The sequence below is a fragment of the Ovis aries genome, chromosome 18 (assembly GCF_016772045.2).
Source record: "Ovis aries strain OAR_USU_Benz2616 breed Rambouillet chromosome 18, ARS-UI_Ramb_v3.0, whole genome shotgun sequence".
NCBI classification, from domain to species: Eukaryota; Metazoa; Chordata; class Mammalia; order Artiodactyla; family Bovidae; genus Ovis; species Ovis aries.
Window position 1 is genome coordinate 53,770,387 of NC_056071.1, and position 15,034 is coordinate 53,785,420.

The window sequence follows — 15,034 nt, forward strand, 5'->3', positions numbered from 1 at the left end:
AAGGATGAGGGCAGAACCGCAGCTGCTGGCTGGGCCCGGGAACATACCACTGTTTGTAGCAGGTAGGAGCTGAAAGGGGCTCAAGGTGCATTGTGGGTGGCCTTTCATTTTATTTTATTATTTATTAATTTATTTAATAAATAAATAAATTTATATTTTATTTTAATTGGAGGATAACTACTTTACAATATTGAGATTTTTTGCCGTACATCAATATGAATCAGCTGTAGGGGTACATGTGTCCCGCCCCATCCTGAACCTCCTCCCACCTCCCTCCCCACCCTATCCCTCCAGGTGTCACAGAGCATCGGCTTTGGGTGCCCTGCTTCACACATCAAACTCACACAGCCCTTTCATTTTAGATGCAGAAATGGAGGCTCGAGAGAGAAAGGAACCTGCACAAATCCCAAAGTCAGGCTGGAACCCAGGACTCCTGGCTCCCATCTGCAGAATGCCCAGAGTGGAGGTGTGATGATTACCAAGATGCTTTGCATGAAGGTGTCCGTCGCTACCCACAGGAAGTGCTTCATAGAGCATGGCTTAGCCACACCTCAGTTCAGCACTTACCAGGTAGCTTTCTGTTTAACACTGACTCCTCTGCTGGGAGAAATGGCCAGGCTGCCATGTGGATTCAGTTGATGGCCTTGAGGGGATGCAGTGAGCACCCCCCCCCCACCCCGCAAGGAGGTTCCTTGGCCTCAGGGAGCGCTGCCTGTCTCCTGCGAGCTTCCCTGGCATGTGCTCTTCCCAAATGCTGTTAGTCAGACCCGAGCCTGGCAAGCACACCAAGGTTTCATCCTGCTGCTGACAGGGTGCTCACAGCAAGCCCTTCAGGTGGCTGCCAGGACTGTCCCAGTGGTTTAGCCTCCTGGCCATGTACTAAATCTTTCATAAGCCCCACTACAGGGACCAGAAACCGTTCTGGGAGAAAAAACCACCTCATCAGTGAAAGTCACACAGGTCACCCTGGGCAGCTTCTGCTGAGGCAAGAGGAGTGAGCAGGGGTCTGTGGACGCAGGAGGGCAGAGGAAACCCTGGGTCCCCTTTGGAGGTTCCCATTCCCTATGGACTCTCTGCCTCTGATTCTCCAGAGGCCTTCATGGGACCATTGAGTCTATGGAGAAAATTCAGAGGATCCATGAAACTGAGTGGGAAAAAATTTTGCTTTTTAGTTTTCATAGCTTCAAACTAAAATTGAACTTTCCCTTTCATTATGAATGCAGTGAAAATGCTGCACCATGTCAGCAAACCCGGTGAATTTTTGGCTGTCCAGAGAAATCAGGCATTTTCATGTCACACTGAAGTTCCTTTCTGATATCTCAGAAATATCTTATACACAGATCTCTACTTCAAAATTCCAGGCAGAGGTCTGCATTTTGTTCCTTGAGTTTCTAATGAAGACACATAGGAATTGCCATATCACACTTTTTTCATAATTTGATAACTGCATTGTCACCCTGCTTATTTAACTTATATGCAGAGTACATCATGAGAAACGCTGGGCTGGAAGAAGCACAAGCTGGAATCAAGATTGCCGGGAGAAATATCAATAACCTCAGATATGCAGATGACACCACCCTTATGGCAGAAAGTGAAGAGGAACTAGAAGCCTCTTGATGAAAGTGAAAGAGGAGAGTGAAAAAGTTGGCTTAAAGCTCAACATTCAGAAAACAAAGATCATGGCATCTAGTCCCATCACTTCATGGGAAATAGATGGGAAACAGTAGAAACAGTGTCAGACTTAATTTTGGGGGGCTTCAAAAGCACTGCAGATGGTGACTGCAGCCATGAAATTAAAAGACGCTTACTCCTTGGAAGGAAAGTTATGACCAACCTAGATAGTATACTGAAAAGCAGAGACATTACTTTGCCAACAAAGGTCCGTCTAGTCAAAGCTATGGTTTTTCCAGTGGTCATGTATGGATGTGAGAGTTGGACTGTGAAGAAGGCTGAGCGCCAAAGAATTGATGCTTTTGAACTGCGGTGTTGGAGAAGACTCTTGAGAGTCCCTTTGACTGCAAGGAGATCCAACCAGTCCATTCTGAAGGAGATCAGCCCTGGGATTTCTTTGGAAGGACTGATGCTAAAGCTGAAGCTCCAGTACTTTGGCCACCTCATGCGAAGAGTTGACTCATTGGAAAAGACTCTGATGCTGGGAGGGATTGGGGGCAGGAGGAGAAGGGGACGACAGAGGATGAGATGGTTGGATGGCATCACTGACTCTGTGGACGTGAGTCTGAGTGAACTCCGGGAGACGGTGATGGGACAGGGAGGCCTGGCGTGCTGCGATTCATGGGGTCGCAAAGAGTTGGACACGGCTGAGCGACTGAACTGAACTGAACTGATAACTGCATTTGCAACATAGTTGATTTCCTTTGTAATCCTATGCATTTCCTTTTATGCAGTTAAAAATATGACTTCCATAGCTGCATTAGACTACCAAAGGAGTCCAGGGCACATACAATGTTAAGATTCTGTTTTAGACAGATAATTACCAGCAATCTTCCTCATCTTGACATCACATAAAGTAGAAACTGTGTTCTCATTGATAGCTTCTTGGACTTCTTCCTTCATCCTGCTGCCTTGAACTCAGTGCTCAGGGCTTTGGTCTGTGCTGAATCTTTATATATATATATTTATTTCACTTGATTTCTTGGCAGACAGCTGTGTCTTGCGCCAGCATCGCTGCCTTTTGGTGCCCTCTTGTGGTCACAATGATGCCTGCTCCCAAGGACAAGCTGGGAAGGCTGGTGCAGGCCACTTGGTCCATGCTGGGGTGAGCAAGAACAAACCCAGTTCACAGTGGTGACCCAGGTCAGTGTCCACTCTCGTTCATGGTTCTGACAGCTGCACTTGGACTTCAGCCCAAGAATACAGGAATTTGCTGTGTTCCTGAATTCCCCTGATTTGTCCTCATCTTTCCCAGAGGTCGCAGGAGCTAAGGTCCTGGACAAGACCCAGATTCCGGCAGCGGTACTAGGGCTGGGCTTACAGATGCCCTTCAGGTTTGAAGGCGAAGCCCTTGGTTGTAGAGCCAGCCTCATCCATTAGTCCCTGTGAATGTCAGATGAAGCTGGGGTAGGGGAAGCAGGTGGTAGGGAATGTCAGCTGAGTTGTTTGTCTTGAGATTTGAAATCATAGTAACCACTAATCTAGGCTATTGTTTGGTGGCGTATTTGAGCAGAGGACGGCTCCTTCCAAATGTTAACTTGAAGTGAAAGCCATTGATCCCCAGTGTATTAACTCAATCTGACAGCAAGTGAACAACAGATCCAAATGTGGAATCTTCCCAGGCCTCTTGGAGGCTCTCAGAGGCCTGATGAGAGCTTGGGATTTGGGCCTTGGGTGAGAGTCAGAATTCAGCATAATTGAACTCGCTCAGTTGCATAACAAAATCAGACAAAGCCCGCATTCTATAAAAATGCAGTTGGCACTTGCCGACTTGCTCACAGAAAGATGGTTTCAGGACCACCCAAATCAAAGGGTCTGCTGAGTTGTTTTATCATTGGTGGATGGATGGTACCCAACACACCCGTCTTTGCTGTCCTTTTTGAGTACTGATGGCCAGCCATTGGTAGTGACTGTTGGTGGTCAAGCCACAGAGTTTCTGTCTGGGTCATGTGACAGTCTGTAGCAAGATAAACTCAAAATCGCTGGCTTTGTTAGCAATCTGTATGATAGCAATGCTGAGCAAAAATTGCCCCCACATCTGCCCCAGAAATCATACTAGGCATTTAAGATTCCATGCTCTGAAACTGGGGCTTCCCTGGTGGCTCAGACAGTAAAGAATCTGCCTGCATTGCGGGACACCCGGGTTCGATCCCTGGGTCGGGAAGATCCCCTGGAGAAGGGAATGCCAACCCACTCCAGTATTCTTGGCTGGAGAATCCTATGAACAGAGGAGCCTGGTGGGCTACAGTCAGAACTATTCTTCTCAAAATGGATTAGAAGTCAGCACGCATCCTGGGCTGTTAAAGTCCTGACTTCTGGCCTCCTCCTCATCCTTCTCCAATACAATTTACAGCAATTCTGTGACTGGAATTCCTCTTGGAGAAAGAACCATAAGCTACTCAATGGGTCCAAGTTGGATTGTATCAGCCAGTACCAAACCCTGTGGGATTCACTTTCTTTTTCCATCAGAAGAGCTGTTGGGCATCAGAGATCTTTCCAAGCCTGACTACAGGGAGGTTGTGGTGTGTCAGCTTGGGTGTGTTCCAGAACACTGGACCAGTCTCAAAGCTGTCGGCAGCTGCATTATGTCTGGGCTTAAGCGGGCTGTTACTCTGACCTAGGAGAGAATTGGGTGGGTCTCCAGTTCCTGAGTGAATAAGGCTTATGGTGCAATGACTTAAGGGGCTTCCCTGGTGGCTCAGATGGTAAAGAATCTGCCTGAAATGCAGGAGACAAGTTCGATCCCTGGGTAGGGAAGATCCTCTGGAGAAGGGGATGGCAACCCACTCCAGTATTCTTGCCTGGAGAATCCTGTGGACAGAGGAACCTGGTGGGCTTCAGTCCGTGAGGTCACAAAGGGTTGGACGTGACGGAGTGGCTAAGCACAGCAATGACTTAAGAAATAAAGTCCCCCAAAACACAGGAGTGCAGCCCACAATGAAGATCTGTTTTCATTCTTTTCATCCCAGTGCTGGGCCCCACCATAGAAGCTGGACTTTCAGCTCAAATATGGGGTTGTTTTTTTCCTTTTTTAAAAAACTGAAATATAGTTGATTTATTGGGTTGGCCAAAAAGTTTGTTTGGGGTTTTCATACCATCTTTCAGAACCGAATGCAAAGTTTTTGGCCAGCCCCATACAAGATCGTATTAGTTTCTGGTATATTTCTATCAGCAAAGGCTAACAGCCCATTCTAACAGAAGGACCAAAGTGTTGCTTGACCTTTGAAGACATTTTTGGATGTTGGTTGAGCTTTGAAAGCCAAAGTGAAGACAAGCAAGTAAACGAAGCATTTCTCATGGTGTTTGTCAGATACTGGTCAGTCCGTTTGTTCGAAGGCTGAGGGTGATATTACAATAAAGTGACACACGAGAGCGCCCTAGCTAGCACACAGGTAGGGATGTGACAGAAACATTAAAAATAACTGTGGCAGCCCATTGTCGTAGACAGACGAAAATTCTAGCCAGGTCAGCCTGGCTTGCATTACAAATAACAGGACTTAGTGCTACTTTCAATTTACTTTTCAAGCGTTCATGGAAGCTTGGCTATCGGAATGGCCTCATGGGAGGGGAAGATTATCTCTGAAATGGTGACGAGGCATAAACACCAAGATCCACAGGATTCTATTCATTTGTTTATTTCATGTAAACATATTGGAAACCTATTGTGTGCCCAGATCTTGGGAATGAGATGCTGGAGACAGGATGTAGTCCTCAGGGAGCCTGTGGTCGTTTCCGAGTGTGTACTCACATGTACACACACATCCACCCAGTGGCAGTAAATATCCTCCCACATGTTGGTCTCAGCCCTCTCCTTCCCCCTGCCAGGGCAACGCCCTGCAGAACGGCTCTCACTGCAGCCACTATCCCAGCACATGGTAACCCTTCAGTTCTGGCTTTCAATAGCATATTTGATTGTAAATGAGCACATATGACATCATTGGTCAGGGGTCGCCTTGAATCTTCCTGCTGTTGTTGTTCAGGCGCTAAGTCGTGTGCAACTCTTTGCGACCCCTTGGACTGCAGCATGCCAGGCTTCCCTGTCCTCCACTATCTCCCGGAATTTGCTCAGACTCATGTCTGCTAAGTCGGTGATGCCATCCATCTCGTCCTGTTGTTCCCCTTCTCCTTCTGTCTTCAATCTTTCCCAGCATCAGGGTCTTTTCCAAGGAGTCAGTTCTTCACATCAAGTGGCCAAAATATTGGAGTTTCATCATCAGTCCTTCCAATGAATATTCAGGGTTGATTTCCTTTAGAACTGGCTAGTTTGATATCCTTGCTGTCCAAGGGACTTTCAAGAAAAATCCTGCTCAGACTTCAGTATTTAAACTTCTATTAGCAATGGATTAAGTGCTACACGTCTCACAACTGATGGATCAAAACCCAGTGTCATACTCTGAACTGATTGTTCTAATGTGTGATGGCTTTAGAGTGACCAGTTTTAGGTTCTGTCCAAAACACATAAAACCAAGGATTGGATTCATCAAAATCCTTAGTCCTTATCCTTTACATCAAGGCTAAAAATTAAGTTAGAATGCTTGATGGATCTGTCAATAGGTTTTCCTTCTGAAGTTGCCTGACTTTGGCTTTCTGTTAGGTCTGAGAAATTTTACTGTTTTCTGTGAGATCCAAGATGCTGTTACTTGCTCAGTTCATATCTGCATTCACTGAGCAGTTGTGGTGTACACTTGTGAGACGAAAAGGCAATGGTCCCTCTTCCCTGGAAACATACAGAGCAGTGGAGATGGAGTGCTCAAGGATAATAATGACGCTGAAGAAAGCTGAAGGTCTAAATGAAGTATAGTGAGGATTAAGCACCTAACAGGCCAGCGTCAAGGACATGAGAATGAATAAGATACAGCTCGTGGTTCAGTGATACAAACCATCACTTCCCGAGGGCTTACACTGGACCAGGCACTTTGTTAAACATTTCACGTGCCTTCTCCAGCTCAGTTCTTACAACAACCATATGAGGCATTATCATTTTATAGCTAAGGAGGCAGGTTTAGAGAGGACAAAGTCACATCTCAAGCTCAAGTGTGTTCGCCACGCTAAAGCCATGTTCTTAATAACTACGCTACAGTGTATCACACTGCCTGGGATCTAGTAGGGCAGAGTTTTCAAAGGACAAAATTAGCATAAACCAAAGCAAAATATATGGGATATGAGAAAAATAGAAGCTGTGTTCAAAGAGAGTTGTGTGTGTGTGTGCTAAGTCATTTCAGTCATGTCCAACTCTTTGTGACCCTATGGACTGTAGCCCACCAAGCTTCTATGTCCATGGACTTCTCCAGGCAAGAATACTGGAGTGGGTGACCATTCCCCTCTCCAGGGGATCTTCCCGACCCAAGGATCGAACCCACATTTCCTGCGGCTCCTGCGTTGCACGTGGATTCTTTACCACTTTGAGGGGAAGCCCTCAGAGAAAGCTGCTGCTGCTGCTGCTGCTAAGTCGCTTCAGTCATGTCCGACTCTGTGCGACCCCATAGATGGCAGCCCACCAGGCCCCCCCGTCCCTGGGATTCTCCAGGCAAGAACACCGGAGTGGGTTGCCATCTCCTTCTCCAATGCATGAAAGTCAAAAGTGAAAGTGAAGTTGCTCAGTCATGTTTGACCCTCAGCGACCCCGTGGACTGCAGCCTTCCAGGCTCCTCCGTCTATGGGATTTTCCAGGCAAGAGTACTGGGGTGGGGTGCCATTGCCTTCTCCGCAGAGAAAGCTCCTTGTTAGCAAATCTAACATCTGCTGCAAAGTAAAGTTAGATTGCTTGAAGGGTTCAGCAATTGTGAGGGTAAGGGTAACTAAGGGTTCAGCAGGTCCTTTCTTTCATGGGATTGCACTGAAAGAAACTAGAGCCCCAGCTGTGGCGGTGGGTACCTCATTTCTTTCCGCACATTTAACATATCATCACTTTCCTGAAACTTGAGGTCCCCTGTTAAAATGGAACTTGATTCAACCATAAGCCAACTTGTTCTGCCCTGGTGCCAGTAACGGTGTAAGGAGTGCTAATGGGTGAGTCCAGGCGTGGGCACCATCTTTTCCCATCACCTTGATGGAACGGGCAGGTTTGATGAAATAGTCTGGGCTCAGTCGCTCCTGTTGTGTGCCTTAGAGACCCCGCTGGCTTTCACCAGCGCACCAAGGTTGCACAGTTACGACCAACCTGAAGGGTACAGCAACCCCAACCAGACATCTCACCCCTGAGGGAGTTCCAGAGAGCCATCACATTTCCCGGGATCCTTTGCACTATAGCATGGCATCAGCTGCAGCCATTCAGAGAATCAGCGAACTGGAGATGATAATTGCCATCGACCCAGGTAACAAGCCAGTCACACCTGCAGACACAGAGAACAGACTTGTAGACACAGACAGGGAAGGAGAGGATGGGACGAAATTGAGAGAGTAGCATTGAAACACATATATTACCATATGTAAAATTAGACAGCCAGGGGAACTTTGCTCTAGGACACAGGGAGCTCAAATCCGGTGCTCTGTGACAACCTAGAGGGGTGGGATGGGGTGGCAGGTGGGAGGGAGGCTCAAGAGGTAGGGGACATATGTATTCCTACGGCTGATTTATGTTGTATGGCAGAAACCAACATAATATTGTAAAGCAATTATCCTCAAATTAAAAGTAAATTAAATTAAAAAAACAAACAAACCAGAAACCAAGCCGTCGTACCTCAGAGACCTAGAGAAATTCATCAATGATGTAATGTTCTGGGGGAAAAGCAGCATGCAAACTCTATCTACAGTATGATTTTTTAATGCTAATATTATGTATGAATCCTGAAAAGAGGTTAAAGCACCAAAATACTAATGATGGTGATTGTGATTGTGGATGATTTTTGTTTTCTTCTAATGTTTTTCTCCCAAATTTTCAACACTAAACATATGAGAGTTTGAGAGATGGGCACATTCCCATCCAGAACTAAACGGGTTGAATAGCAAGGAAAAGGGGAGAAATGTTTCCTACATAGTCAACTGCCACCGTTTACCCAGTGGCATCAGTTATATAATATTGTCCCTAGTTTTTGTATTTTGTCTTTGTCCAGGGTTGGTGTAGACCAGATTTTGTGTACCAAGCAGCTGAGACAGGACTGGAGGGTTGAGTTTCTTCTCTTTGGGGGATCCTGGTGGGGCGGGACCCTGCAGAGACAGCAACACAACAGTTTGCAGCCAACATGTATACTGTTTGTGGTGCCTCGGAGGACAGTCCTTTGAAAACTTCTGACTTTCTAGACATGATATAGCATTGGTGGAGTCCAGTAGGGGTCTGCTGGTTCCGGTTAGGAGGAGGTTTGCTGAGAGCTGGTTGAGGGGCTTTGAACTCCCAGCAGTATCATTTAAGAGCTGAATTGCTAATCCCAGATGGCCAGCAGAGGGCGCCATTGTGCATAGAAAAATTCAATCTGCCTGCTGGCATAGGCTCAGGAAAGACAGAAGGTGTGGATCTCACAGCCACTCCCCACCTGTTTCCTCATCAGTGTAACAGGGGTAATGAAAATTGTTCCTCCTTCTTGAGGTTGTAATAGGCAATAAGAATAATAGGTATCATCTAATCAGTTTCACTCTAGGCCAGGCATATGCTTAAAATATTTACATGTTTCAACTTATTATACTGTCTCAGTGACTTGATGAGGCAGCTATTATTAACCTCCTTTAACAGATGAGGAAACTAAGGCATATAAGGCTAAGAAATTTGCCCAAGTCCACAGACCTAGATGGTTGAGGCAGAACTTGAACCCACGCCCTCTGACTCCAAGGCCCATGATCAGTAGGTATCGGATATTGCATATTAAAAAGCAAAGACATCCCTTTGCCGACAAAGGCCCATCTAGTCAAAGCTATGGTTTTTCCAGTAGTCATGTACAAATGTGAGAGTTGAACCATAAAGCTGAGCACCAAAGAATTGATGCTTTTGAATTGTGGTGTTGGAGAAGACTCTTGAGAGTCCCTTTCTTGGACAGCAAGGAGATCAAACCAGTCAGTCCTAAAGGAAATCAGTCCTGAACATTCATTGGAAGGACTGATCCTGAAGCTGAAGCTCCAGTACTTTGGCCACCTGATACAAAGAGCCGACACATTGGAAAAGACCCTGATGCTGGGAAAGATTGAAAGCAAACGGAAAAAAGGGCGGCAGAGGATGAGATGCTTCGACAGCATCACCGACTCAATGGGCATGAGTTTGAGCAAACTCTGGGAGATGGTGAAGGACAGGGAAGCCTGGCATGCTACAGTTCATGGGTCTCAAAGAGTTGGACCCAACTTAGAGACTGAAGAACAGCAGCATTGGAATCTAAGTCTAAACGCTGCGTCACAGTCTCGCCTGGACAGTGAAAAGAATCCTCTTGGCTCACACCTCATTTCCTCTTCTGCACCTTCTTGTGGGCTGCGAGGTCTTTGCACGTTGAATGTTTGGAGAAGGCACTGGGGACCTCCCTGCTGGCCCACCTGACACCTGTTTCCCAAGCAGATACATGCTTGATGGTGGCGAGGGCCCTGTGGAGAGCAGAGAGGTGAAGCCAGCTGGGGAATTTGATCATCCGGGCCAGGCTCCCAGGACCCAGGCAGAGCCGACCATGGTGATGTTAGGGTGGCAGCCACTTGGAGAGAGCATGCATATGCCGGCCTGTGGAGCAGTCAGCCTGGGTGCCCTTTGCTGTTGGCCAGCACTCGCCCAGAATCCAACGGTGCAGGTCAGCCTTAAAAATGTCTGTGCCTTGTGGACACAGTGGGGGAAAGAGAGGGTAGGACAGATTGAGAGAATAGCACTGAAACATGTTCGTTACTGTATGTAAAATTAGCCAGCCAGGGGAAATTTGCTGTATGACGCAGGAGCTCAAATCCTGGGCTGTATGACAACCTAGAGGCGTGGGATGGGGTGGGAGGTGGGAGGGAGGCTCAAGAGCAAGGGGACACATGTATACCTCCGGCTGATTCATGTCGATATATGGCAGAAACCAACCCAATATTGTAAAGCAATTACCCTCCAATTAAAAATAAATAAAATTTAAATTGTAAAAAGTAAGACCAAAAAAATAAGGTATCTGCTCTCTTCTCTGGGCCTGGAAGCAAAGGTTGCCCCCCGCCTCCCAGTTACAAGGGGTCTGCAGTAACAAAGCTTCCTGTGAGGTCACAGGACATAGTTTTTTTCTTGTCCATTGGTTAGGTGGTTCATTCATTCATTCTGCAGAGAACAGTTTCCCTTACATGCTAAAGCACAGTAAATTTGGGATACGTGCCCAACAAATCACACCTTTCAGGACTCACGCATACAGAGAGGTGACTGCTCCTGTCTGCGTAGACACAGAGTATCTGACATAGTTGGCCTTCTGGGTGAATACATTTAGAAAATCTGCAACACTTGCTCTTTCACCCGCATTCTCATCCAAGCTGACAGCCCTCCTGCTAGTACAAGTGTCATGAGGGAAGATGTATTCCAAATTCTGCCATTGGCTCAGATTATTAAAAAAAAAAGTAACTGGGAAGTAAATTCACCGCAGACCCAATGCTCCGGCTGCTTAATACAAATGATCCAGGAGGTCGTCCACAGCAACCCCTCAGTGCTTGTGTAGACGGTGTGTCAAGGCCTGAGGGAGGCTCGGGGGAGAGGCAGATTAATGACTGTCTGGATATGCCAATATTGACTTTTAAGGAACATCTTTAATCCTCAAAAACAACAGAGCCTCCTGATTCCCACTGTACTAAATACGCAGACGTAAGATTGATGGCCGTGTACTGAACACTAGTCAGTCGGCATAATAATAGAGCCACTCAGTCATTTTTGAGAGGACATTGGCTGGCATTTGAGGTGTCTGGAGAAGATGAAGTGCCGGGTTGATCATCGTGATGTTTGTATTAATAATAACATCATCATAGGTGGAGGGACTGCTTTCAAGCTGACAAGTTTCAAGCTCCCTATTCTCTCTGTTGGCGCTCACCACATCCTATGAAATGGGTTATGTTCCCATTTTTTCACCTTAAAATGTTATATTCTTCTCCCCACTTATCAACAGTGGAGAGAAACTTTAATCCATGTTGATTGTAGAAATATCAGAACCATGAAAGAAACGAGGCAACAAAGATTACTAGGATCCCATCACAATTAATCATTATTAGCATTATTATTTGTTAATAGTAACCATTAAATAACCATTATTTCATGTTTGTCCTTAAAATCTTATCTTCAGTCTTGATCCTACAAGACTGAGTATGTATATGTGTTGTGTGTTAAGCACTCAGTCGTGTCTGAGTCTTTGCGACCCCATGGAATGCAGCCTGCCAGGCTCCTCTGTCCAGGGGATTTCCCAGGCAAGAATACTGGAGTGGATAGCCATTTGCTTCCCCAGGGGATCTTCCTGACCCGGGAATTGAACCCAGGTCTCCTGTATTGCAGACAAATTCTTTACCGTCTGAGCCACCAGGAAAGCAGTATACGTATGTGTGTCTGTGTGTATATGTATGAATCATTATTGTTATTGTTTAATCACTAGGTTGCGTAACTCTTTGTGACCCTTTAGACTGCCGCCCACTAGGCTCCTCTGTCCATGGGATTTCCCAGGCAAGAACACTGGCGTGAGCTGCCATTTCCTTCTCCCATAGTGGAATCATACTGTGATCCTATTTTAGAACTTGCTTCTATCCCTTTTAAATATATTTTAAACATCCTTCTGTATCATTAAGTAGTCTCCACAACATCCTTCATAATGTTGGCAAAGAATTCTATTTCATGAATGTTCTACCATTTGATTAATAGTAGATTGACACCACAAACAGTGCTGCTGAGAACAACTTTATGACCACATTTGCAGACCCATGAGCACTTTATTAGAATAAATACCCATGGGCACTTTAGTAGGATAAATTCCTGGAAGTGAATTGCTGGCTCCAGTGGAATGTACACTCTAAGGTACAAATCACCCTCCAGGAAAATGTTCCTGTTTCCACTCCCTCGGGCAGTATGTGAGGGGCCCTGGCCTCTCAGCCTTCCTTCACCTGGAGCACTCTCTAGCTCCGTGTAGGAAAACCAACGTTCAGAGCAGTCAAGGGAGGAGGCCAGGGTCCCACAGCTGCCCAGGGACGAGGCCAGGGTCACAGAGCTTCGATGCGTCAGTGCCTGGACTTGAATGTGTGAGTTTCCAGATGCTGAACTTGGAGCTGCGGCTCTATAGCCAGGATCCACACCCTGTGCGCCTCCACGTTGTCCAGGCACCTCGAATGCAAGCCCACTGGGTTCCTCAGGCAGGGGCCTTTCTATCAGCCGCTGCTGGGGTGGGTGGGAGTTCTAAATCACATTGCCCCTTCCACGGCACAGATATGCCCCGAGGTGCCCTGAGCATAGACAAAGGCTCCGTGGTGTGTGATGAGCCTCTGGAGGCTGTGCTGCCTTCTGGGACTGGCTTGGGAGCCACAGTGACACCTGTAAGATGCAGCTGGTGCCCCGCCCGAACCCCCAGGGTCGCTGCAGCTTCAGCGGGCGCTCCCAGCACGTGGGCTTCCCACCTGGGCCTCAGGTCTCTCTGCTCCTCCAGCAGGGCAGGCGCAGCCGAAAAAGCCGGGCATCCACACCCCGACAGGCAGCCTTCACCCGGCAGTGATGGAGGCCGTGCATACAGCCCAGTCTCCCTGTCAGCCGGCAGGACCATCCCCAAGGACCGGCTAAGGTACCACACAGTTTCTTAGAAGATCCCAAGCAGGATCAAGCCCCAGTTGCCTTCAGAGTTAACTCACTCACACATCCTTCGGTGGCTTTTCACCTTCTTCCACCTTCTGACTTCTTTCCTGGGCTCACTCTCCACCGAAATTCATGCCCTCAAGCCCTTGTCTTAGGGTCTGCTTTGGGGGACTCCCCAGCTGAGACAGCCCTGGTTCCCCTCCTCCTTCTGTGTTCCCTGTACGGATGGTTGTTGTTGGTTAGTCGTTCAGTCGTGTCTGACGTTTTTGTAACCCCGTGGACTGTAACACACCAGGCTCCTCTGTCCATGGACTTTCCCAGGCAAGAATACTGGAGTGGGTTGCCGTTTCCTCCCCCAGAGGATTTTCCTGACCCAAGGAGTGAATCTGCATCTCGTCCATTGCGGGCGGATGCTTTTCCACTGAGCCACCTGGGAAGCCACCTGTATGGGTCACAGTTTGCTAAACTGCTCTAACAAATGATCCCAAGAGGCTTTGTCAAAACACAGCAGAAATGTGTGTCTCTCACACAAGAGTTCAGGGCGGGTCCTCCAGGGTGAGTCCTCCAGGGTGAGTGTTCTAGCTCAGCAGGAAGGGGATCTGATTCCCGGTCACTCGGGGACCCAGCAGCTCTGCATCTTGTCCTGAAACCCCCAGGGGGCGCTAGCTGTCAACATCCCAGCCCCTGGAAGTGGCGGGAGCTTGGAGGAGTGGCGGGAGCTTGGAGGAGTGCCTGGAACTGTGTGCTTGGCCAGGCAGGGAGGAGGCCACATGGCTCTACCCATGCCCCCTTTCCACAGCTCTCTTGAGTGTCTCCAGGAGAGAACCTGGTCGTGAAGCCATGCATACATGCTAAGTCGCTACAGTGGTGTCTGACTTTTTTCGACCCTATGCACTGTAGCCCACCAGGCTCCTCTGTCCATGGGGATTCTCCAGGCAAGAATAATGGAGTGGACTGCCATGCCCTCCTCCAGGGCATCTTCGCAACCCAGGGAGCAAAACCACCTCTCTTAGGTCTCCTGCATTAGGCAGGCAGGGTCTTTACCACCAGCGCCACCTGGGAATCCCAGTCTCGAGGCCACACTTAACTAAAAGAGAGGCCGGTGGGCCCCTTACCCAGTGATCAATCTCGACTGGACCAGAAGGGGTCTGCCACACCCCCAAATCCACTTCACAAACAAAGAAAAAACCCGAATGAGTGTTCACATAAAATTCTACTTGAAACACAGTTGCGTGACTTAGTGATTTTACAGGAAGTCTCCTATATACGAACAAGTTCTGTTCCAAGAGTGTGTTCACAAGTCCAATTTGTAAGTCCAACAGCGTTAGCCTAGGTACCCAGTTAACACGACCAGCTACTCAGTACTGTACTGTAATAGGTTTCTAATACTTTTCACACAAGTAATACATAAAAAAAAAAAAAAAAAACATTTTTAATCTTACTGTACACTAGTCCTGTACAACAGCTGGCATACAGGGGTTGGCATCGAGTGAACAGGCAAGAAGAGGTTCTGACTGAGGAGGAAGAGGAGGCGGGAGATGGTAGAGCTGAAGGATCATCAACAATAGGAGACGGAGGGCAAGCTGCAATGTCACTCACGCCTAACATAGATGGAATATGCATCTGTGTCTTTGAAAGTTTGCAACTGTAATGTTCAATTGTAGGGGACATACTGTATTTTGTTTTTGT